General features: G+C 41.0%; 1 protein-coding gene across 2 annotated transcripts in view; it reads left to right on the top strand.

Annotated features, from left to right (window-relative positions):
• Nucleotides 1-6,519: 6,519 nt before the first annotated feature.
• Nucleotides 6,520-22,875, top strand: part of slc8a2b (solute carrier family 8 member 2b) — a 208,432-nt gene continuing 192,076 nt past the window's right edge. For both annotated transcript variants that reach the window (XM_063493884.1, XM_063493883.1), the window contains exon 1: nt 6,520-6,675. The gene's annotated coding sequence lies outside the window, so the exon portion shown is untranslated. The remainder of the gene's footprint in view (nt 6,676-22,875) is intronic.

Raw genomic sequence — 22,875 nt, 5'->3', positions numbered from 1 at the left:
TCAATCTGGGGTCATCTAACCAATTCCTTCTCTCTTCTTCTACGTGTTTTATGGTTGTTTCTAACAGCTCCGGGTCAGCCTTCATTGACATAATTAATGTGAAACATGCTGGATTTGTCCTCTTATGCTTTAAGCTGAATCTACATGTTATCATGGTCTTACTCAAAAATCCATCCACAAGCTCCAACGCGTCCAGAATTCTGCTGCCCGTATCATCACCAGGACCCCTTCTACCCACCACATCACTCCTGTCCTGCAGCAGCTTCATTGGCTCCCGGTCAAATACCGTATCAATTTCAAAATACTCTTGTACACATTTAAGGCTATTCATCATCTCTCTCCTCCATATCTCTCTGATCTGGTTCAGATCACTGCCCCATCTCGGTGTCTTAGATCCACTTCTTCCCTTTCTCTCTCTGTCCCCTCCCCCCGTCTTGTCACCATGGGCAAGCTGCTCTGCTCCTCGACTCTGGAATTCCCTACCTCCTGATTTAAGAAATATCTCTTCCTTCTCTCTCTTTAAGTCCCAACTCAAAACTCACTTGTTCAAAATAGCTTATCCCACATAACCTCTCCACTCTGCTATTTTAAATTTGTTTATGTCTTATGCTTTTATTATTGTGTAAACTGTTTGCTTTTATGTTGCTTTTATTATTCTACCTTGTACAGTGTCCTTGGGTGTTCTGAAAGGCGCTTTCAAATAAAATGTATTATTATTATTATTATTATTATCAGCCCGGTTATGAATAGATGTGGATGACAGGACCTCAGTTGGTGTCAGGAAAGAAAACAGAGATGAAAACCAATGCCATCACTTTCTGACAGAGAGATTAGTGTGGCAGAATTTTTATGGGGTCTTCCATAATTGTTCCTCACATTCAGAGTTTAACAACATCGGGTTTTTTTTTCTATCACTCAGCTGTGAACAGCTGTAAGCATGACAAAACAAAGGAGAAATGATGCTGGACTAGCTCAGTAAACATGCTCTTTATTTTAGCCAAGGATTGTTACGCAGACGTATGAGCTGCTAATGTAAAAAAGTTTGAAGTGCTAAAGTAAAATGACTTTACAGATTTAGATTTTATCATTCAATATAAAAGTAAGATTTGTAAGACAGCTTTTAAAAAAAAATGTATTCAATAATGCTTTGATGACACAGATGTCCTCGTCTGCTGATCCGCCCTGTTACCCAGCCTTACTAACAGGAAATGAAGGCACATAGTAAAACATGACCTGTGAAACTGAAATGTAAATTTAATGGAACAAACACAGAGCAGCTCACTATGACAGCGTGCTAACTCTCACAAGGTTAAAGTGAACTTCCTTGTCACATCCATTCATAAATACTGGTAACTGCAGACAAACACGTGTTTCTATTGTGTATTTCTGCAGGGCATTTCATTATTTCTGTGCTTAGAAACAATATGTAAAGTGGGGGGAAATTTTCTCACCTTTGGCTCCCCCCACTTAATAAATAGAACAGCATGTTGCAAACTCAAATGCAGGACACAGACTCTAATCTCAAACATTCAGATTTTAATGCTGTCAGTACAGGAAATAACAAAATCCCGAAGAATCCAAAATATATGTCATGTGGAGCCAAGGAATAAATTCCAAGAAATCACTAGAATAACCTCAGAGCCACAGAACAAGGTTACACACAACCACGAAGAACAACTCGACGAAGGACAAGGAGAGCCTGAGACAATATGTGCATAGAAAGGCAGAGTCAAGACACCTGGGAGAGAAAGCTGAAGTAAATAAGACACAGGGAAGTAAAACCTAACACCAGGCACGCAAGATGAGGCACCACCAAAATAAAATAGGAAGTGACATAGCATGACAACCAAACATAGACGGAGACTTGATAACCTGACCTGAGGAACACCGTGGAACACAATAGAAACTGAACTAAAAACATAAAGGTTGAAAACACAAAGCTGAAAAATTAAGTAATAAAAAAACACCCTGAGGACTATTAGTAATAAACAGAACCTGAGGGACCCAAAAAACACCAAACACTGGGTCAGCATCTCAGGACTGTAGCTGAAAATAATAAATGGGACTACTTGAATCCACAATAATAATTTATCTTCAGTGGAGCCAGTATCACATTTACATCTCTCATGCTGTAAAGACATTATAGATCAGAAAGACTGATTAGGAAGTAATATTTAATGACTCTAAGCATATTATGTGCATCTATGGAGAGTGTTTTTACTGACAGGGTATTATGTATGGTGCACAAACAAAGATTGCACAGTTGTGATGCTGCACAGGAGAGACAAGCTGAGTGGAGCATCATGTAGGAACAGAGAGGGCTGCAGATTCCCCCCAGAATCCCACCAACCATGGTCCTGGCAGGTTTTGGTGGTGTTTTTTGTTCTCTCTCTTTTGTTGAGCCACAGGTGGAGTGCTGCAGCTGGAGTCGGCTCTCTTGAGTCGTCCTTCTCACACCTGCTACTCGTAAACTCATCTACCTGTAAGATGACTTAACAAGGGCTGGATGGTACAGCAGATCCTTGCTAGATCATTAGTTACCATGGTGATCATTAGGTTTTCTCCCTGTGTGAATTTTTCCTGTCCGCTACCGACGAAGCCTGTTTGCCTCTGTATGGCCTCCTCTGGCATGACTTATGCTCACCACCAGCCATCACGGGGAAAACCTGCCTGTTCTCCTTGGATTTCTCCAAAGCTTTTGTTCTGGAATCTCACTGGTAAGATATTAAGATCTATTCAAGAGCTATCCTCACAACACAGCTAACTCGCAGACTTCCTGGTTCAGTTCTCAGAGACAATGTTGCCACACTAATCTGCTGTTTGTTCTCCATAAAATAATTTTAGTTTGTAAATCCTTTAAACTTGCTCCTGGTGTGCTGAATCTGAATTTAGAGTCCAATTTGTGCCAAAACGTGACAGCAGCAGGTCAGAACCAGCGAGTTCAGCAGTGCTAACCACTGCACCATCAGGCCATGACTGAAATCACTGCCATCAAACTGTAGTGGCAACACTTTGGGGGAAGCTATCAAAATAAGATGCACAATGATGACGGGAGAGAGCAGGTCTGACTGAAACACACACACATTAACCACAACTCACAGCCACAGTGAGACAAGCTAAAACAGCCATGGACGGGTCAAACATCCATTACAAGATGCTATGATGAGTCTCTGATTGGCTCGCAGCTCTACTTTGATCTCTTCTTGATGTAAACAAGAAAAAAATCAATAACTTTGTCATATTGTGTGGCTCAACAGCTACAATGGATGTAGCTGTAAAAACACAGATGCAGTGTAACAAATGAAATGTTTTTAACCCTTCTCCCTCCAGTGGTCCCTGAACAAGGACAAAAAATGAGTTAATCACTGTTGTGCCTCATTTCTGTCACATACAACCTAAGAGTTATAAGTTTAGTAGCAAGCCACTGACTTTTTGTTAGAGATTTTTGACTCTGTCTGGCTGAACGGTGAAGGGTATTTTAAAAATTATCCCAAGAGACTCAAGGATGTTCCTTTTAGCCTGTGGAGCTGTTACTGAATTTGGGAATGCTTTAAAGATGGAGATTTCCAAAAAGAGCCTGAAGCATTATCAGATACATATTCAGTTAATGAGAAGTCCTGAGTTAAATAAAGGTTGTTAAGTTCCTGCTGTGGAAAAGAGATTTAAATTTGCTTACAGTGGACTGATTATGCCTTTCATTAATCTCTGAGAGAGAGAGATACAGTTACAGTGGTGGCTGCTTGTAGACAAATATGTGTAATGTGGACAAAAGCTTAAGATGGCACTCAACACTGTATGAAGTCAGTGAGCGTGGGAGGGGCAGCTAATCAGAAGAAAGTTAAACAGGTGAGAAGCTAACAGAGCTGTTTCAGACAGTGGATGTATGAGATAAACGGGTCATTTTGATTTATGAATCATGCAATGACACTCGAATAGAATAACATATGATGGTGGAAACCATGGTGAGCTTGTAACCACATACAGTGATGGGACGATGTCATGGCAACATTCTCGTAATGATGTTGAGTTTTGTTTCCTGTTATGATATTTTTGTTAATCCTAATTTTACACCACGTTATGTTTGCCAATGATTACAGTATACTGGAGTTTGGGTTTCTGTTTTTATTGTGTGAAACTCTCGATTCTTGAACTCTTTATTCTTCTAAAACTAAGCTTGTTATGATATTTGTGAGTCTTTGATTTTTGTTTTCCCACATGATTTTCTTAATAAGAAGCTTTTGTTTCATGATCCTGTGTTTTGGGTCATTATTTTATTATCATAGTGTGTTGACTTCTAATCTTAGTTCTGATCCTGTTTAGTTTTCATGGAGCTCTTTATGGTATTCTCTTAGAAGCTGTGGACTCTGTGTATATTTAGCTTCAGTTTTTAGTTTTGTTATTTCTCAGGTGTTTAGTTCCCACAGCGTTTTTCTAATTGTTTCTTCCTCTTGTCTCGTCTTTCTGTGTTCTCCCATGAGTTGATCCATTCATGTTTTAGTGTCTGCTTGTCTCTGTAAAGGTTGTTGACTGTTGCTGACCCTGAAAATGAGTTAGCAGTCATTTAAAAAAAAAAAAAAAAAAACCCACTGGGCCAGCTGACGGGAGGAAGGCTGTTCCAAGGTTTGGATGCTACAACCTCAAACTGTGGTGGCCTGTGCATTTAAAATAAGAAGGACAGTTAAGATGATTGGCGAGGCTGACTGTTCCTGCTATATTCAAGGTTCTTTATTTGTCCTGTATACACAGGAACCTGGTACTGTAGGTTTTCATATGTTATGAATATATTTTAAAATGGATTTTGAATTTCACTGGTAGCTGATGAAGGACAGCAAGCATAGGGGTGATATGTGTAAGCAGCCTGGTGGGCTGAATTAACGACAGGCTGAGGACGACTGAGGGATGTGTGGGGGGAAAAAAAAGACTTACAATAATCTAGGTGGGAGAAAAATTAAAGTTCCAAATCATTGGGCTTTTTTTTTTTCCCTGGGTTTTCTTAGATGAAGAAACACGACTGGACAAGCTTTGCATGTGTGAGATTCAAACTTCAAATGCAGGTCAGAATAACACCAAGTTTCTTAACAGAAGATTTGATATTAACGCTGAGCAGACCGAGGCAATGACCGACCTTAGAGAATCTGCTGAGGCCAAACACAACGTCGGTTTTGCCAAGCTAGAGGTGAAGGACATCAAATCATTAAAAGCAGTGAAGCATTCACAGAGGCTGTTGAGGTTGTTTGGCTCAACAGAAAAGTACAGCTGTGTATCATCAACACAAGCTGACAAGTAGATGTTCCAGGGGCAACGTATATAATGAAAACTCCTGAGCACTGGCATCAATGCCATTTCACTCTGTTTATTAAGACTTCTGCACAGTTTTGTGAATGCCTGCAGGTGTGTGAAAGGGAACTTAAATGGTAAACCAAGATGTAGATATTGGAAATATTAGAAATGACTGTGAAGATAATAATAAATTATACAATTAAAAGAAGGAAAAGCAAGAAGAAAAGAAGGCTTGTACAGTGCGTCTCTCTGATCGACTCACCTTGGAGGACTCTGGCAGGATTTAGTACAGCATGTTGTTATACAGACGCACTGATTGACTGCGTTTCCTGCCTGCTTGGTCAGCAGGCCTGTGCCGTCAGAGCAGAGCCTGAAACATCACACACTGGCTAAGTAATTGTCCCTGCTCGATACCTTGACAAATGCCCCTCCAGCTCATCTCTCCCCTGCAGGCTCCCCAAAAACACCCCACGTCACCCCCCCCTCTAGGTCGACTGAGGAAACGTCAAACTTTGGGCGCCTGCTAGTATCCAGATTTAGCTAATACATTCTGATTCGTGACAATGTATAAAATTAGTATATTTATATTAGAAACCAGTGTGAAGGCTGTGAGGATGTGAGCCAAGTGGGCTGCAGAACATCCTGTTATATTCATGGTTAATCAATTTTCAGTTTGCTCTGTTTTGTCTCTTCTGCTCTGTTCTTTATCCTCTGTATTTCTTCTTTTCCTTTCACTGAAATCATCCGATTTGTTTCCTTGCATTCCTTTCTTCTCCTCCTTTAGTTCAATCACTCTCACCCCTCCCTCATCATTTTCATTACTTACTTTGCCCTCCCCCCGCGTAATCCGTCTCTTTAATTTCCAAAATGAACCTGTTAATTTAGTCTCCTTCTCCTTTATTTCCTTTTCACTCTTTTTCTTTTATCCTCCAACTCTTAATGTCAAAACTCACAAGTGTCTCCCTTAATCAATCGCTCCTTTCTGCTCCATCATTTTTGTTAATTCTGTCTTTCTTCTTTTCTTTTTCTGTTTCTAATTTTGTGTTTGTTTTTTCATCTTCGCGTCTTTCATCTCTTTTAATCCCCCGCTCTTCTGTCAGGCACTCTCTCCACAGCTATCCGCGCCCCCGAGGAGAAAACGCGCACCTCGGCACCCCGCCCCGCCGCGTGCCTTCTGTGTGCGTGTGTGCGTGAGTGAGAGTGAGGGACAGCGGGGAGGGGGAGTGCCAGCTTGTTTGTGCAGTTTGTTGAGTGTGCCGGGGTGAGAGAGGAAGGCAGAGAGCCGACAGTAGGGACGGAGCGCAGAAGCGAGCGCAGTTTTCTCTCCCAGGCTTTCGCACAAACCTCACATAGTATGCGTAAAGATTCGAGTGCGGACCGGCACTAGACCAGAAGGTAAGAGAAATGCTTCACACTTGTGCTCTGTCTGCGTGCAGTGTGTTTGCTGCGGTCGTTTGCTGTGTGCACTTGCTCATGTGCCCCATGTGGGCATCACTGGCTGCTGATTCCGACCATGTGGAGCTGCCTGGCGGTGCCAAAAACTAGACTCGCAGTGACAGAGGACGTCTACGTGGAAGTGCTGTTAGTGCGTCAAAGCCTGTAAATTGGTTAGGAACCTCCATCTTATGTTATAAGTCAATAATCCTGATTTGAGAGAGCTGATTCTCGTTGTGAAGATATTTAAAATAAATTAATCATTGCAAGCCTTCCCCAGGCTCTGATTTCGTCGCTGCTGAAGCATCTCAGCATTGACTTTAAGTTTTTAGGAGCGTGAGTGAAATGCTGAATACTTTGCAGGGATTTCAGTGTGTGAGACGAACATGAGCATGTTGACTCGCTCCTCTGAAGTGTCTCCCAGTTTAACGAGCGTTGCTGCCCAGTGTGGCCCCGGAGGGAACCTGGGAGCGCGTGTTGTGCTCGGGCGCAAGTCTCACATGAGACACTGACATTTTTGCTGAAACTGCTTTCATTACAGAGGAAACTAGTAGCAAACGCTCCCGTGAGATAAATAATGTGCGACACGAATATGCGCAGTTTGGCGCTGCTGTGTGATTGCACACGCCGCATGAAGCTGGTGTAGTAATTCTGACATTGCGCCTCTCGGCTGCAGAGACTGGTGTCAAACGAGCGCACAGAAAAATGCGACTTCTGGTTGAGATTTCAAAATAAAAGACGCTGCAGAGCAGACTGTGGGGAATTGCATCCGAACTGCTGCGTGCTGCTGCAGCCCGACTCTAGATAAACTCTTCAGGGTTGCGTGATAAGCTTGTTGTCATGCGTGAACATCTCCACCAGATAACCAGAATTTACGAGCTCTAGTGAACGACGAGTCCAGTTTATCTTGGGAACTGAAGCATAGGTGTTCCGGTTTATTCCGTTCTCTCTCTGTCCATCCACCCTGTCCGAGCAGCGTTTGGGGTGGTTGTAGCCTGATTGTAATTCATCAAAGCATTCCCAGTTCCCCATTGTGCTCCAGACTCTAATATTTCAACGTTTTGAACGACCAGGTTTGAAATGCTGCTTTTTTTTAGCGTCTTGGGAATGCAGGTGTCGTTCACTGATGTTGCGTAACGGGCGCCCAGATGAGTTAAAACCGTCGATCTTATTTTGGAAACACGGATAACATGCGGAAATATAAAAGGAGAAATGAGATTTTCCTATACAGTTCAATGTGTTAATATTGGATGTGTACGTATGAAATATTTTGAACTTAAATTAAAATCTCATCTAGGAGTTGTTTCTAAAATTACAGGTTACAATCGCACTGGAACAAACTGGTGTTTGTTTCCACACACTGGGCTTTGTGTGTGTCTTCATCACCATTTCGTTTTCTGTTCAAGTGGTTTCTGCTCTGGAAGGTGGAGGCACAGAGAGCAGTGATGATGAATGTAGGATAGTTTTGCATTCACTTTGAAGCCTGGCTGTAGTTTTAATGAGGGACTCCTTTGTAGCAGCCGGACTGCAGCATGCAGGCTGTGGAGACGGGGATCCTCCTCCTGTTCAGCTGCAGCGGGGCTTCCCTGGGCTTTTCCTCTCTCTCTGTCTCTGCAGTTTTCCTGGGGCTTCCCTTGTTTTCCCTGCACCAGGCTTCAGCTGATCCCTCCCTCCATCCATCTCTCTGTCTGTGGGGCCGTATAATTTCCCTGCTTCTCCCTCCCTCTGCCTTCCCTGAAGGGAAAAAACGCTGCAGGATACAGCAGCAAGAAACATGCTGTAGATCCTACATGATAAGAAACACTATACGGATGTAATGGAAGTGTAATACGACCATATCACACATTAGTTATTTAAACGTGATTGGATGGTTTTTAATTATAATTAAAGTCATATTTCATGATTTACCTAACCCGGGGTGATGATTTTCTGCGTTCTTCTCGCCTTTCTGCCCTCTGTAGTTGGATATTTGCTTGCACAGCCCGCTGTGCGACTCCACCAACATATTTAGCTTCTTCTAAAAAAAAATATCCAAGTGCTGTTTTAGTTTTTATAATAGCTAATGGATTATTAATCACTCCTTCTTCCTCGGTCTTCATCTTTCTTCCTCCCATCCATTATCTCCCCCCTCTGTTCTTTACTTTCACTTCTTCCCATCTTCCCTTCCTCCTCTCCAGCGTGCTTCCTCCCATTCTCTCATCGTTTGCATCTTTTCTTTGAATTACATCTCACAACTATCGGGCGTTTGGCGGTTTCTCTTATCCCGAGGCGCTTACACACAAAGAGACTTTTGTTCCCCTGTTTTCTGCATCTTTTAACCTTTATTTACCCTGGGGGTGTTGTGCTTCTCTTTCATCACCACCCCACTTCACTCTTGTTCATTTACAAATCACACTTGGGAAAAGCTCAGGCGTAACCACAGCCCTATACTGCTGTCTGCTGAGCACGGGGCTGTTATACAACTTTGTACTTTCCAGCTCGCCTGTTAAAGTGATAATCTGAAACATTAGGTAGAATAAAACATTTGTTTTTAGCAGACAGCCGCATCAGGAAAGCTTTCCCAGTGGATGCCCCAAACACCTGACATGTCAAACTGATGTATTTGTTTTTTTTCTTTTGATTTATACACAAAACCATAAATGTAAGGTTTCCATGGACATAGTCATGCACAGCACAGACAGGGAAGATTAAAAAAAAAAACCCAAAAACAAACAAGAGCTCTATTAAAATGTTTATACATGACATTTTGTAAATTTGGCATGAAAATGAAAGGAAAAACTTAAAAGTCTAACAAGAACCTGACCGGGCCGTTTGGTTATTGACTTATAAAAAGTCAGAAATATGATGTTAAACACTTCAGAGCTGCAATGAATAATCAATTTATCGATTCCACCCTGGATTGTTAACTAATTGTATTTACAGACGCAAATACCAACATTTGAGAATTTTATGTTCTTAAATGTGAGAATTTGCTACAAGTCTTGGTCTTATTTTATAAGAAACTGAACTTGAGTATCTGAAAAGGTTTTTTGTTCTCTTAATTTAGAGAAAGGATCTTCCTTTTACCTGAAACATTATTATTTGGCTTTAATTTCAAGAGCTTAATGCCAGGTTCAGTCTGATAAAGGCCAAATGTGGAGAATGGAAGACACTGGCTGAGGTCAGGAATGACGGTGGATGTTGTGAATGATAGCTGTTAACAGACAATAAAATAAAAACAATGGCACATCTGGGACATCTTATGACGCTCCGACAGAAACACCAGCAGGTCAGACTGGGGTTTTTTTGTCTTTTTTTTTTTTATTCTTCCATAATGATTCCCTTATCTTTGTAAGGGTTGACAAATGTCAGTGTTATAGACACATTTGAATTTCTTTCCTGGAAATCGCTGCTTAGCACCTCATTTCCGAGGGCATCATGAACGTCCTAAAGACAACGGGCATCACTGATTGGTTAGCTCTCTGTCTCGGGTGTGAAAATGCTCTTTTATGACTCAATAATCTCCCAGTCTTATACAATGACCTTTGTAACGGACACAAATATCAACATTACAAAGATAAAACCTGATTCTGCACCAGAAAACTCATCCAGCGAGCGGCATCAAACCACAGCCTCTGTGGCGGCTGCAAACAGAATCTGCTTATTCCTCCAAGTGGAACATTGCCCTCGAGGGATTTGTAATCAACACACTAAACAGAATAAAGATCACACAGAGCCATGAACCAACCAGTCCAGGAACATTTATCTCCTATATCGACGCTATCTTTCTATCGCCTAATTATCCATCTTCCTCCTGACTCTCAGGTCCTCCTCCTCCTCCTCAGTCTGATTGCTCTCATGGGAAACGCACAGGGCTGGGTTTTTTGTGCTTTTCCGGCTCGCTCTTTTCACAGCTTGTAATCACACAAATGATTTTAGTTGATTGCTTAAAGTTACCGTTAAAAGGGGTAGGACAGAAAACCTGAAAGTTATGAATACCATCAACGGTTATTAACAATGTGTTCATGCCTGTTCCCTCAAACCCCAAGAGTCCAGAAAAGGTTCTGGTTGAGCTGGTAACATGGTGGTTGCTGGTTCCTCAAATATATTTCTCTCCTACGGCGCCCAGAGATGACGGGGTCCATTTGTGGTGCAGTTAATTAAAGTGCAGCTTGAGAGAATTTATCAACTCATGATGTTTTAATAAACCAAAGGATTCATCAATTCCATCATGCAAATGCAATCTCGAGGACTTGTTTATCAAAATAAGAGCGCCTTCTGAAATAAGCTCTTAATTAGCACTTCCTCATACTTTGGAATACATTTTTAATTTTCTTATATCAAGTCTGACCCATAGAGAATGGCAGACATGCACTCACTGGCCAGTTCATTAGGTACATCTGCTAATACAAATACCTAATCGGGCACAGACTGAAGTTTGGTGTATTTAGGCAGAGATGATCAAGACGACCTGCTGCAGTTCAAACTGAGCATCAGAATGGGAAAGAAATTAGATTTTAGTGTCTTTGAACGTGGCGTGGTTGTTGCTGTGGTTGGTCTGATTATTTAAGAAACCTAATCATCAGAGAGGGGACCAGAGTGCCTGGGCTTTAGTCTCGGATGATGTGATGAAGGGATGGTGGGGTCAGAATCTGACTAACAGCATGCTTTGAGGATGCTCTGTTTCAACCCTTCAGATTGGTGACTGTGTGATGGTGTGCGTGATGTTTTCTTTCACACTTTGATCCCCAACTAAACATCATTTAAACATCACATTGTATTGAGTATTGTTGCAGATCTTGTGCATCCCTTTATGACCAGAATGTAACCATCGTTTTCTTGTGTTGTCCTTTCACAGTATGCTGTGAAATATGAGGTCATATCTCATTTTTGGATCTTTTCTTCATGTCTGTGATTTTTATGAATGCCATCCTGAAGCTTTAGCTTTTCATTGGTTAAAGGTTAATTACAAGAAGGTGTTTGGCATGGATGTGTTGACTGAATATTACTTTGTAGTGTATGAACTTATTTTGTTATTATAAGAGAGGAGGAAAAGGCAGACACGGTTTTATCCACTGAGCAGAAACAACCAATCTATACCACATGCACACGCAGCCACAGCAGATCCAGCTGCGGTCATAGAGGCTCAAGTATAATCTTTGTTCTCCATTCATTGCTGAGCAGTGCCTCAATTTAGCAGTGTGTCATAGCACCAACATAATACGCATTTCCTCTGGGATTAACAACATATCCTGATACTGTCTGTATGCAGCTGTGCAACGTGAAATTAACTCAAATGTTTAAAAAATGCAGAAGTCTAAACTTATCAGCTCACAGAAAAGACTGTTGTTTTGCAGATGCACTTTAGTGTGTGTGTGTGTGTGTGTTCGTCTTGGGACGTGAGTGCTGCTGCAGAGACTGCCTGCTGAGAGGCAGCTCCTCAGTTTCTCTGCACTCTCTTATTATCAAATGTGTTTGCGTGTGCATGTGTGGAGGCAGTGAAAACACACACACACACACACACACACACACACTCTTTGTGTGTTGTATTCTTGTCAGTTTTTACATCACTGATGCATTACGGGCCTGAGCTGAGCTGCACTGTGAGCCTGCGTGTTGGGTGTCTTGGAGAATTTCGCTTTTAGTGCTGCTCAGTTACATAACCACCACCGTAACTTTGGCACGTCTTCGTTGATATTCGATTTTCTTTCTTTCTTTCTTTCTTTCTTTCTTTCTGAATTAATTCCATCGCCCTCTCGTTTACCCTTTCCTCCACTTTATCACTTATATATGCAGCCTCACTCTTCCACTCTGTTCCTCCTATCTGTTTTTAAAGCCCGAGTCTCATTAATATGAATGAGGATTATGGTGTCAGATGCATGGATGCAGCTGTTTCATTCTGTCATAGATGTAGCTGCAACCTGTTTGACACAGAATGTTCCAAGTTCTCTGATGCTAACCACCATTAGCATCAATGTCTGTGTTTTCACACATTTCCATTAAAATGTGTAATTTGTTTCATAAATCGACATATTGTTAATGTATGAGGAGAGCTGAATACAGAACAATGTGCCATGGATGTTTTCTTTGCCTTAACCCCGTATTTAATGATGGCTCACCATATGTGGAGCCTTCAGGAGGATTACAATGATCTTTGTGATGGTGCTGTATGTTTTGGCTCTATGATGGATCACAAGGACAGCCCAGCCGCATGTAGACATATCATCTGTCCTTATCTGCAGAGCTGATGTGGAACTTTGGAGTTGAGCTTGCCTGCGTTAAAGTTCCACGACACCACTCTGCTGCATATTTGTCCTGGTGGCTTTAATTAAACAGTTTATGATGATATGAAATATTTTTAAGCTATGATGATTTAAATCTTTTTCTCTCTTTTGATTTTTTTTAATCATAAAGTATTCACCTGTACTGTTGGACTATCGTATGGATTTATTCAAATTATTAGCGATAAAGCGCGATCTTTGTGTTCAAATCTAGCTCTTTAGGCCCAGTTTTATTGCACTTCAAACTACATGTAAATAACAAAGAAATCGTGCAGTGGCACTGACAGCATTTGCTTCGTTTAAACAGTTGTTCCTGCTCAAAGGTCTTGCATTTACCTTTTTTTTAAGGGTCTTTGAGGGTTTAAAAGGTTGCTAAATCTTCTTTATGTCATCCATTTCTTTCCCTCTCATCTCCTTCAATGACACCTTATGCATTTATCATTTTTTTTCATTCTCTGTTGGTTCTCGTGAAGTTTCACTTTTGTCCCGTTTGCCAAATTTTTTTCTTGCATTCTCACCCACTTTCATCTTTTATCCGGGCCACTCTCCTGTGTGTTCTCATTCTTGTCATTCCTCTTCTTTTTCTCTTGACTGATTTCTTGACTTTCATTCATTTCTTGTAATATTATTTTGTTCTTTTACTGTTTTGTATGGCTGTGGTAATTTTCCCTTTTTCCCTCAGCTTTCAGAGATTTCCTCTCTTCTTCATGATGCTTTCTTGACCTCTGTCTCTTTTGCCCTGCCGCCTTTTATACTTTACCTATTTTTTCTCAATATGCTGTGATTTATTTTATTACTTTCATTTCTTTCATTTGTTTAATCTCTTTGCCCCTTAAATGCTGTTCTTGGCTCATGTGCCTATTGCTGCTTTCAGTCATCTGTAATCAGGTGTTGGTGCAGTGTAGAGGACGCTGTGCAGGGCTCTCGTGTGGGCAGCAGTAAGTTGGATCATCCCTGAGCCTGTTGTGGATTTGAACATCAGCGATTTTTGGGACTCTGTGCCTCTTGGTAGTTTTATGGTGCTAATTTAATGGCACACCAGAGATAAAAGCTGCCCGCTCAGTGACTCTATCCTTTCTTACTCCCCCTGGTCTTCTTTCTCCAACTTCTGAGCCAGAGGTTTAGGAAACTTCCAAAGTCTGAAATCCTTTCCCATCAGTGCAATAAACTAAAAGTGGAGTGAGCTTCTAACATGCTCATGTTAAGAATAGCTTTAGAGGTAATTGAGACATTTAACAAAAAACAAGAAAGCTGAAGCCAAAATGTCACAGCTCAGAAAGTAGACCTGAATCCACAGCACTGACATGAAAAGGTAAAAAAGTCAATTTGTAATGTGCTTGAATCAAGTGCAGTTACAAGGCAGGTGAACAAGTCTGAAGGGATCAAGATGAAATTAAGCTCCAGGTTAGCAGGCAAGAACAAAACAAGAAGGTAAGAGGAAGAAAAGCTGAAGCACAGAGCACAAAGACACATTAGCAAAGAATGATGGATCGCTTATAGACTGTTGTATACTGAGGGAAATGATAAATGAAGTGGACTAGCAAGATGGACTGGCAGGTAGGGGTGGCTGATCAGAAACAATGAGAGTTAGGCTCGTAAAAACCAGCAACAGGAACATTTCTTTGTTGTGATACGACTGCTCTTCGACAGGAAATGAACTTAAAGCGGAACAAATGTTCCAAGGAAAAATCACGTAACATGAAACTGTCCAAAAAGGGATGGGATTTCCCATTTGCTCCCATCCTGGGGATAAATAAAATGCCTTTTTGTCACATATCACCTGCATATGATCGTTTTATCTGTAGAAGAGCAATGGGCCCCATATTATAAACCTGCATCAGCCACATGAGGAGGCTGGACAGGTGGTGGCATGAGTCTCCGGTTAGCCATGTGTGGTCACTTTGCTCTCTTTTTTTTTTGTTTTGTTTTTTTCTTTTTACTTTTTGCTTTCACTCACTCGGTCGACTCAGGCAGTAAGAACTGCTGAAACGGCCCTGCCAAAGACTGGTAACCTGGGTGCACACTGCTTCTCACCTTGTAGATGGATGGTAGGTAATGAGAAAGGGCTGAAATGATCTAGTGGTGTGAAGTAGAAAACATCCCCACCTAGTGAGATAGAATTTAGCTAGGTAAACAAATAAATACACCCTCCCCAGAGATGAAGGCATTATGTCCAGCAACGGTTCTCACCAAGGTGATTTATTAATCATGAAATGAGAGGAAGGAGAACAAAAGAAACGTGCTAACCTATATCCAACATGTGACTTAAATTAGGGATGAATACAACACAATCAAACCAAAATAAGAAGGAAAACAAGATCTCTAAATGTCATTTCATTTATGAGACTGGACTTAAGTAAGCCTGCTGACTGCTCTTTACATGAAACTGCTTGATCATCGGTGTCACTGTTTCTCTATTTTAATAATAAACCTGAATGAATTATTCTTTTTGCCTAAACCAAACAGGTGAAAACAAACTCCACTCTGATAACTCTGTTGCAACAAATGTACAGATAATGTACAGATTACAGCACACCACATATGATCTTAAGAATGTGTTAAATTTTTTTCCTTAAATCTCTGAATAGGAAAAGACTTATCAACAAAAATCCTGATCTTTTTTTTTTTTTTTGGTGTGTTTCATCCTCCTTTTTAAATATTCATACAAACTATTTTCAGCCTCTGCTGAAGGCAGTCATCCAAAATGTAAATGTCATCTTGGGATAAAAACCATTACTTATCATGCTCTGATGAAAGACCCTCCCACTCTCTCTCTCTCTCTCCTCTTTGTGATTGATAGATTCTGTGCAGTTATTTTTTGGGCCTCCTCTTCCTCCACTGCCCTTCATTCCCTCCCTCCTTCCTTCTCACATCATCCACCCTCAAGTTACTCTGGTCTGAACTCCCTCACACCCTCACTTTGCCTCTTTCTGCGATTGACAGGGAATAAAAGTGTCCACTTGTGCATTTCTTTCTCCCGAGGGATCGGCAGAACAAGAAAGAGAGTCATTAGTGGTTAGTGATGTCATGCGTTAGCATGCAGCCCTCATCCCTGCTTACATCAGGCTGATGTTCACTCTGCAGCTGCAGACATCTGAGTATCATTTAATGTGGATGTTAAAGGGTTTCTGTTTCCACCATTTCAGTTAAGTTGATTTTAGCCCGTATGCCATTTGTGTGCGCCGAATGACTCAATGCACAAACACTAACTTTGCACGAACATCTGGTGCGATACACGGTCCTGTCAGTGGTATCACATCACATGGTAGTAACACACCAAGACAGCCAAGGATGCTGCAGCTTAGGCAATAAAGAAAAAACACGACTTCCTGTAAACAACCTAACAAATCACAGTGATTGGAATATGAAGAAACACACAATGGTCTTTAAAATGAACACTGCTACAACTATTATTGCCTTTTTAATATTATGCACAGACTTCCAAAACACCATAAATCCCAAAATGCTCAGGATTCAAATTAAAACTAAAGATGAAAGGTGTCAGCTTTATCTTTCTATTACTTCTACCATTGCACTAACATTGGACAGCATTACTTACAGTCTAATTTCATGGCCTATTTCACAGATGTTGGAGAATCTGGATTTTGTTGTTGTTGTATTGCTTCTAGCTTAGGCTGGACTGACTGATCATGTGCTCCGTGTTCTCCATCTGCTTTCTTTTTCCTGTAGTTTTTCTTGTAGCCTGAGTGACAAACATGATCTTAGGGTTAGACTTTGCTCTCCTGCTTTAGCAGTGCAGGCTTCTCACATGTGTTTCCTTACATAGAGAAATGCCAGTGTGCGCTAGTATGCAAGTTGTGTGCAGATTACACATCTTTTGGTTCAGAATGATTCTGTGAGAACAGAATCGGCCGACAAATAGATATAGTAACATGAACTGTCATTCATATTGAATGATTGTTTTATTTTTGTCCACCCTGACTGAATATCTGAGATCTCTTCAAACTCTAAAGAATCTTAACGAGTGTTTAAACTAGAACAGGAATTATATGGTTCGTTTAAGCAGGATTTATTGTGTTAATGTTTTATGATACTTGGTTTATTTTCCCTGTTTTAATAAACTGGAGTTTATCTCATGCTGTCGTATTCTGATACTTTAAAGCTCTTCAACAAGTAGATGATTTAATTAAATGGTGAAGTGTCAGTGACTGTTTTAAAAGTGTCAATCATATAGCTCAACAGTGAAGTGCCATAAAGATTACGGGTGATTCGCAGCGTGTCCCTGGATGTACTGATGCATTTTTACGCTCTTTGCTCTAACTGTGGGATACAAACGACAAACTTTTTAAAACTTTAAAGCCCGCAGATATTATTTGATCTTTTCTAAAGGATCTCTGTGGGCGTTCTTTTGGAGAAGACTCCGACTTTGTTCTTTTTGTTTGCACTCTGCCAGCATGAGAGTGAACATGCATTAACTCTGCTGCTAGAGTTGAATACTTATGAGACAGTTCTGCAAAATAAGGTTTTTATTTTTACCTCTACAGGCAACATTTTCACTGCTCTCTTTCTATAAATACACACTCACCAGCCACTTCATTAGGTACACCTGTCCAGCTGCTTGTTATAGGAAACATCTATCGGTCAGTCAGCAACTCAGTGCATTTAGGTATGGAGACATGGTGAAGATGACCTGCTGAATTTAAACTGAGGACCAGAGTGAGGAAGAAAGGTGACATGGTTGTTGGCGTTAGACGGGCTGGTGTGAGCAGAAACTGCTGATCTACTGAGAGTTGCCCACACAGCCACCTCAAGAGTTTATAGAAAATGGTCAGAAAAATTGAAAATATCAGTGAGCGGGGGGGAAATGCCTTCCTGATGTCATAGGAGAATGGCGAGGGGGGCCTTGAACTGGTTACAAATAATCAACCAAGCCTGGTTCTTTTGGGATTTTCTTCCTGTTAAAAATGAATTCTTCCTCCCAGTTGTTGCCTGGTGTTGCTCGTAGGAGATTGTCTGATCTTTGGAGTTTTCACTCTAATGCTGTGAGATCTTTACCTGTGGGATAACTGTCGATACGAACCGGTGCTTTATAAACAAAAGGGAACTGAATTAACCTCACAGTGAGCGAGCTGTTGCTATTTGAAGCTACAGTTATGAATGTTTGATGATTCAAAGAGTTTTCACTGCAACTTTTTTGTTTCATTTGTTATGAATGAAGCTCAGCTGATTCATTTGATCTGACCTGTCATTGTTTTTATTAAGAGATGTGCATAATGAATATATTTGATAAAACACACAGACACATTGTTCCTATTCAACAGATTGCTGTGTTCGCTTTTCACATATGGGAGAAACAGAGCCTGCTGAGATGAGCAATATACCCTGCAACAGCGCCCAACAAGCACGCACGCACACATGCACACACACCTCTCTACCTTACTGGTCCACCCACCGAAACTCATTGGTCCAAGCCCAGGAACTGTTGCACCAGCTGGCGTCATGTTGGCTGTTGTCCTTATGTAACAGGGGTGTGCTCACGTAATCTTTTTTAATTGTTTTCCGTTTCTTCACAAATCCACATCCTGACTTCTCTGAGAGCTGAGCCCTTGATGACGTAGACACACAAAGACTTTCAAGAAGAAGGAACAAAACAAACAGCATGGAAAATGAGAACGCTTTTAAAGAAAGTTCACTCAATCGCTGTTAGAAAACTATGTCCATCTTCTTTGTCTTTCATTAAGGGGACATTTGTACATAATTATTCATCACATAGTCCCTCTTGGCTATGTAATGTGTAGTTATACATATATACAGCTTTTCTTGTGAGAAATTATTGAAAAACTGAAACTGGTCATCCAAAAGATTTTGCTAAAGCTTTTTTGTTGCTTCTTTAATGAATCTCTCAGGGTCTCAGTATTGAGCTGTTACGAACATTTCTGTCTGAAGTTACAAGCGGCTTTTTTATCTTTCTTGTGAATTAAGCTTTGATGTTAATGTTTTTTTGTAAGATAAAATATGAAAATATGCAATTCTTGGCATATGTGCAAGACTGGGCAATAGGTGGGGGAAACATTATGCTTATGCTGCTGTCTCACTGGAGTTTGATGATGCTGCTGTGGTGGTGGAGACGTCTGTAAGTGTGCTGGTGGGAGAGGCGATGGGGGGGATGCAGTATCTTGCAATAGGCCATTTTATTTTTGGAATTCATGCATGTTCTGTGTGGTGTCTGAAGTACATATTTGTATCAAGTGTTCAGAGAGCTGGTTGTGGTACTATGGCTGTAATGGAACTGTACGTGCATGAAGCTACATTTTCCTAAGGGCAGCAATAACAGCTAATCTCATCTGGGTCAAAATGTATTTCATGAATTTGTTCTCCTGCTTTCCCCTTACATTTCCCTTTTAGATGTCTTCTTCCAGTAACTCTGTTATATCTAGGGGTGGGAGTCACCAGTCATGCCATGATATTATCACAATACTTCAATCACAGTATAACACATTGAGTGATTGATCACCTTTTTTCAAAATCACGTTTTCTTTTAGCTCTAAAATGTAATTGTCAAGGACACCAACGCTGTCACACACAACCTACCATAAAGTGGCCAGATGGAGTCAGACCACTATCAGTCTGATATCAGTGTGTGATTGAATGGGGTCAAACTGCCAATTAGATGCAATCTGTTTCTCATAATCTAACAATTAACTGTGATAAATTGTTGAAAATCACATATCTGTTTCTGCCTGCAAATTCACATTTAACTGTTACGTTTGCACTCAGTAACCTTCCTGCTCTATAGCGATATAACCAAAATACAAACAACCAGTCGGGTCGAGTCTCCTCGAGTTGTGCTCATTGACAAAGACTCCTTCTGATGATGGTGACATGTTGGCATCTATCTGCATTTATGAATCAGACAGCATTATTTGCAAGCCAGATCCTTCGTGTAAAATATGGACCAGTTCAAAAAGGAAAGTGATGTTTGTTCTGTGACAGTTTGAGGTGACATGGCACAGAGCAGGTGGATGTGGAAGCTGCCTGGACATGTTGGGAAGATGAGAACAAATAGAGATTGTGGACCTGTTCTTGAAAGGTTTGATCATACTTTGTAGAACTGCAACTCAATAGAAAGCAACATACGTTTGAGTACTGGCTCGTGATTTTTATGCAAGAATAACAAGAGTGCACATTCAGGCTTGAGTGGGAGACTAAGAGTAATGGAAAGGCGTTCATAACTGAAAGGATCTTTTCACAGACTGATTGGTGGCTTGTATCTGATTTGTTTAAACGACTTGCAAATATAGCTTTTCTTGAGCAGAATTCTTAATTCATCAAGTATGATCAACGATTTCTGCCATTAAAAACAAAAAGGAATTGGCTCACGTAGTTGCATTAAACCCAACAATCAGCTCCTTAGTGCTGGAATATTCTGTGTTTCCTCATCTTCCTCCTACACTGCACTGATCATTATAATTAGATTGAAGTCCTTTTCAACCACAATCTCATCAAATCTTCACACAAACACACGCACACACTGCAGCTGGTTATTGCTTTTTAAAGTCTGTCCTCCTCCACACATCCACACACTGTGACTCATCGTGGATACACTGTGACCACATCAAATCCTTTCAATGACCTCTTTAAACCCGTAATGGCCTCACTGAACGTGCAGCTGAGTGTATGTGTGTGTGTTTATATGTGCATCATTTGCGTTGTCAGTATATCCATACTCCACAGTCGGATGCTTTCTTCATTCTGCCCTCTCTGGCTCCAGCAGTTATATTTTTAATTAACTGAAAAATCACATATTGGCTCCTGCAGATGCTGCAAATTGAGTTTTCAAAATCAGAATTTGGCTAAAACATTTTTTTTCCATCAGACTTTGTTTTAGCATCACTTTTCTGTTACACAACAACATCACTGTAGAGAGGACACACTGCACATTTTTCCAGACTCTAATTAAAACCCTGCTTACATTAGATAATTATACTTTCTTAAAATAAAACGATGCATCTCTGCAATTACAGATAATCAGACTTCGTGAAGAATATAACATAGGCTCTCTGGAAAGGCAGCCGATTATCACTCTTTCTGCCTATTCCACCATCTTGGACTGCAGCTAGTGACCTACATGCTCGGTAATCTCATTGTAATGGTACATGAACCAGGTCTCCACCTTCTCCTGGTTCTGTTTAATGTGGCCCTCCAGCTCAGTGCAGATCTCCAGCTACGGTCCAAGATGGTGGAGGGTGAATCTGTTCAGCCACAGGACAAGCAAGTCTCTGCAGAGCCACAGCAGTGACTGGTCAGCCTGCCAGTAAAAGGCAGGGCAACTTTCAGAATATGAGCGAGGGGATTGTCTGGTAGTTAACTGATTCAGGATGGTGACGTCCTCCCGCACTGATACCAGTACCCGCCCAGGAAAAGTCTAAACCATGGTTATCGTCTAATGCTTGTACTGGTTTGGCACAACTGTGGTCAAATGTGACCCCCCGGGTCTAACTGTGTTATGAGAAACAAGCTTACCTCTGTGAGCAGCTTCTATTGAACGCTGTAAAGCTTTCATGTGTGCTGATTGTGTTTCTGTGTGTTTTGTGCTGCTGTTTCATGTCAGCTGTGTGCATTCGGTAATCCCATGTAATCCTCCATCATCTGATGCGTGTGTGCTTGCTTCAGTTTGTAGCCATATGGCCATAAGTACAGTCCTTTGTAATCACGACTATAAGTGTGTTATATAAGATACAAACATTCACTCTGTCATGCAGAGTAAAGTCATGTGACACATCAGGCTCTTTAATTTGCTAGCTGTGATGGTGATGATGCATTCATGCTTGTTTTAGCACTTTTTATCCAAGGAAGTCTTTGCACAGCGCTTTCTTCCTGTTAGAGTAATTTCTCATTCTGTAGTAATAATAGATGTGAGTGAATTACATCATTTCTGATCTGATGACGACTGCACAAATCTGCAAGCCTTGGCAACTATAATATCTGTGAGTCACTCTGCTTGTCGTATGTCAGATTAATATCAAATACAAAGCGACATCCCAGAGTTTCCTGCTCCAGCAAACATTTTGTTATGGAACACCACAAACTGGCTGTGGATGCATCCTTCAGAGGCCTCTGGCTCTAATTATGCAACTCTGAGCTCACTGTTGATCCTGTTAAAATGTGGTACAGTTAGTTTGGCTTGTTAGGAAAAAACCCAGCTCCTGTAACAACACTCGGATCTTGAAGAAGACAGACTGCGTTCTGTTCGTACAGATGTTCATATCAATGATAAAATATTAGGGAAGTGGAGCTGTAAATGTATGTCCAAACCATGTTATAAGTATCTGTTTGCAGACACAAACACATGTAAATTTTAAAATGCTTGCATGGATTCTTTTTCTTTGTAAACTGATGATTAAATAAACTCAGTCACTCAGGCCAAATCTCCTACTGATGTGTTGAAACAGATGGAAATGCTCCAGTAAGAGAAACTGAAGACACTCATAGGTTTTGTCCAAGTTCTGAAAGCAAGAAAATGAAATTGAAAACCTATCCCAAGGGAGTCCAAGTGTCTTGGTGCGAAAAGTTGATCTGTGTTTGTTTGCAGTGAATATTTCCACGGGGTGTGTTTAACTCATTTTCTGTTTATCTGAAAAGCTTTAGAAAATTATTTCTCTGGAGAAGTTGTGCTTTTGCTTTCTGTGTTGTTAGAAATTAATCAAGAGTTATCCAAATCCTAAATAAGCTGGTCGAGAGAGAGAGAGAGAGAGAGAGAGAATGACGTGGCAGACTGATTTTATTAGCTCTCGGACGTTTTTCCTCTTCCGTGTTTGGCCCACGGCGGTGGGCTTCTTTTTATTTTACACTGCAGCTGAGTCAGAGCCGGGGTGAGTCGTTGTGGCCGTCAGGGCCGCTGCTATTGTTACAGCAGGATAACTGGAACGTGGCTTTGGAT

Source organism: Pelmatolapia mariae, linkage group LG14, assembly GCF_036321145.2.
Source record: "Pelmatolapia mariae isolate MD_Pm_ZW linkage group LG14, Pm_UMD_F_2, whole genome shotgun sequence".
Taxonomy (NCBI): Eukaryota; Metazoa; Chordata; class Actinopteri; order Cichliformes; family Cichlidae; genus Pelmatolapia; species Pelmatolapia mariae.
The sequence above is the reverse complement of the archived record's forward strand: the minus strand, read 5'-3'. Positions and strand labels throughout refer to the sequence as shown.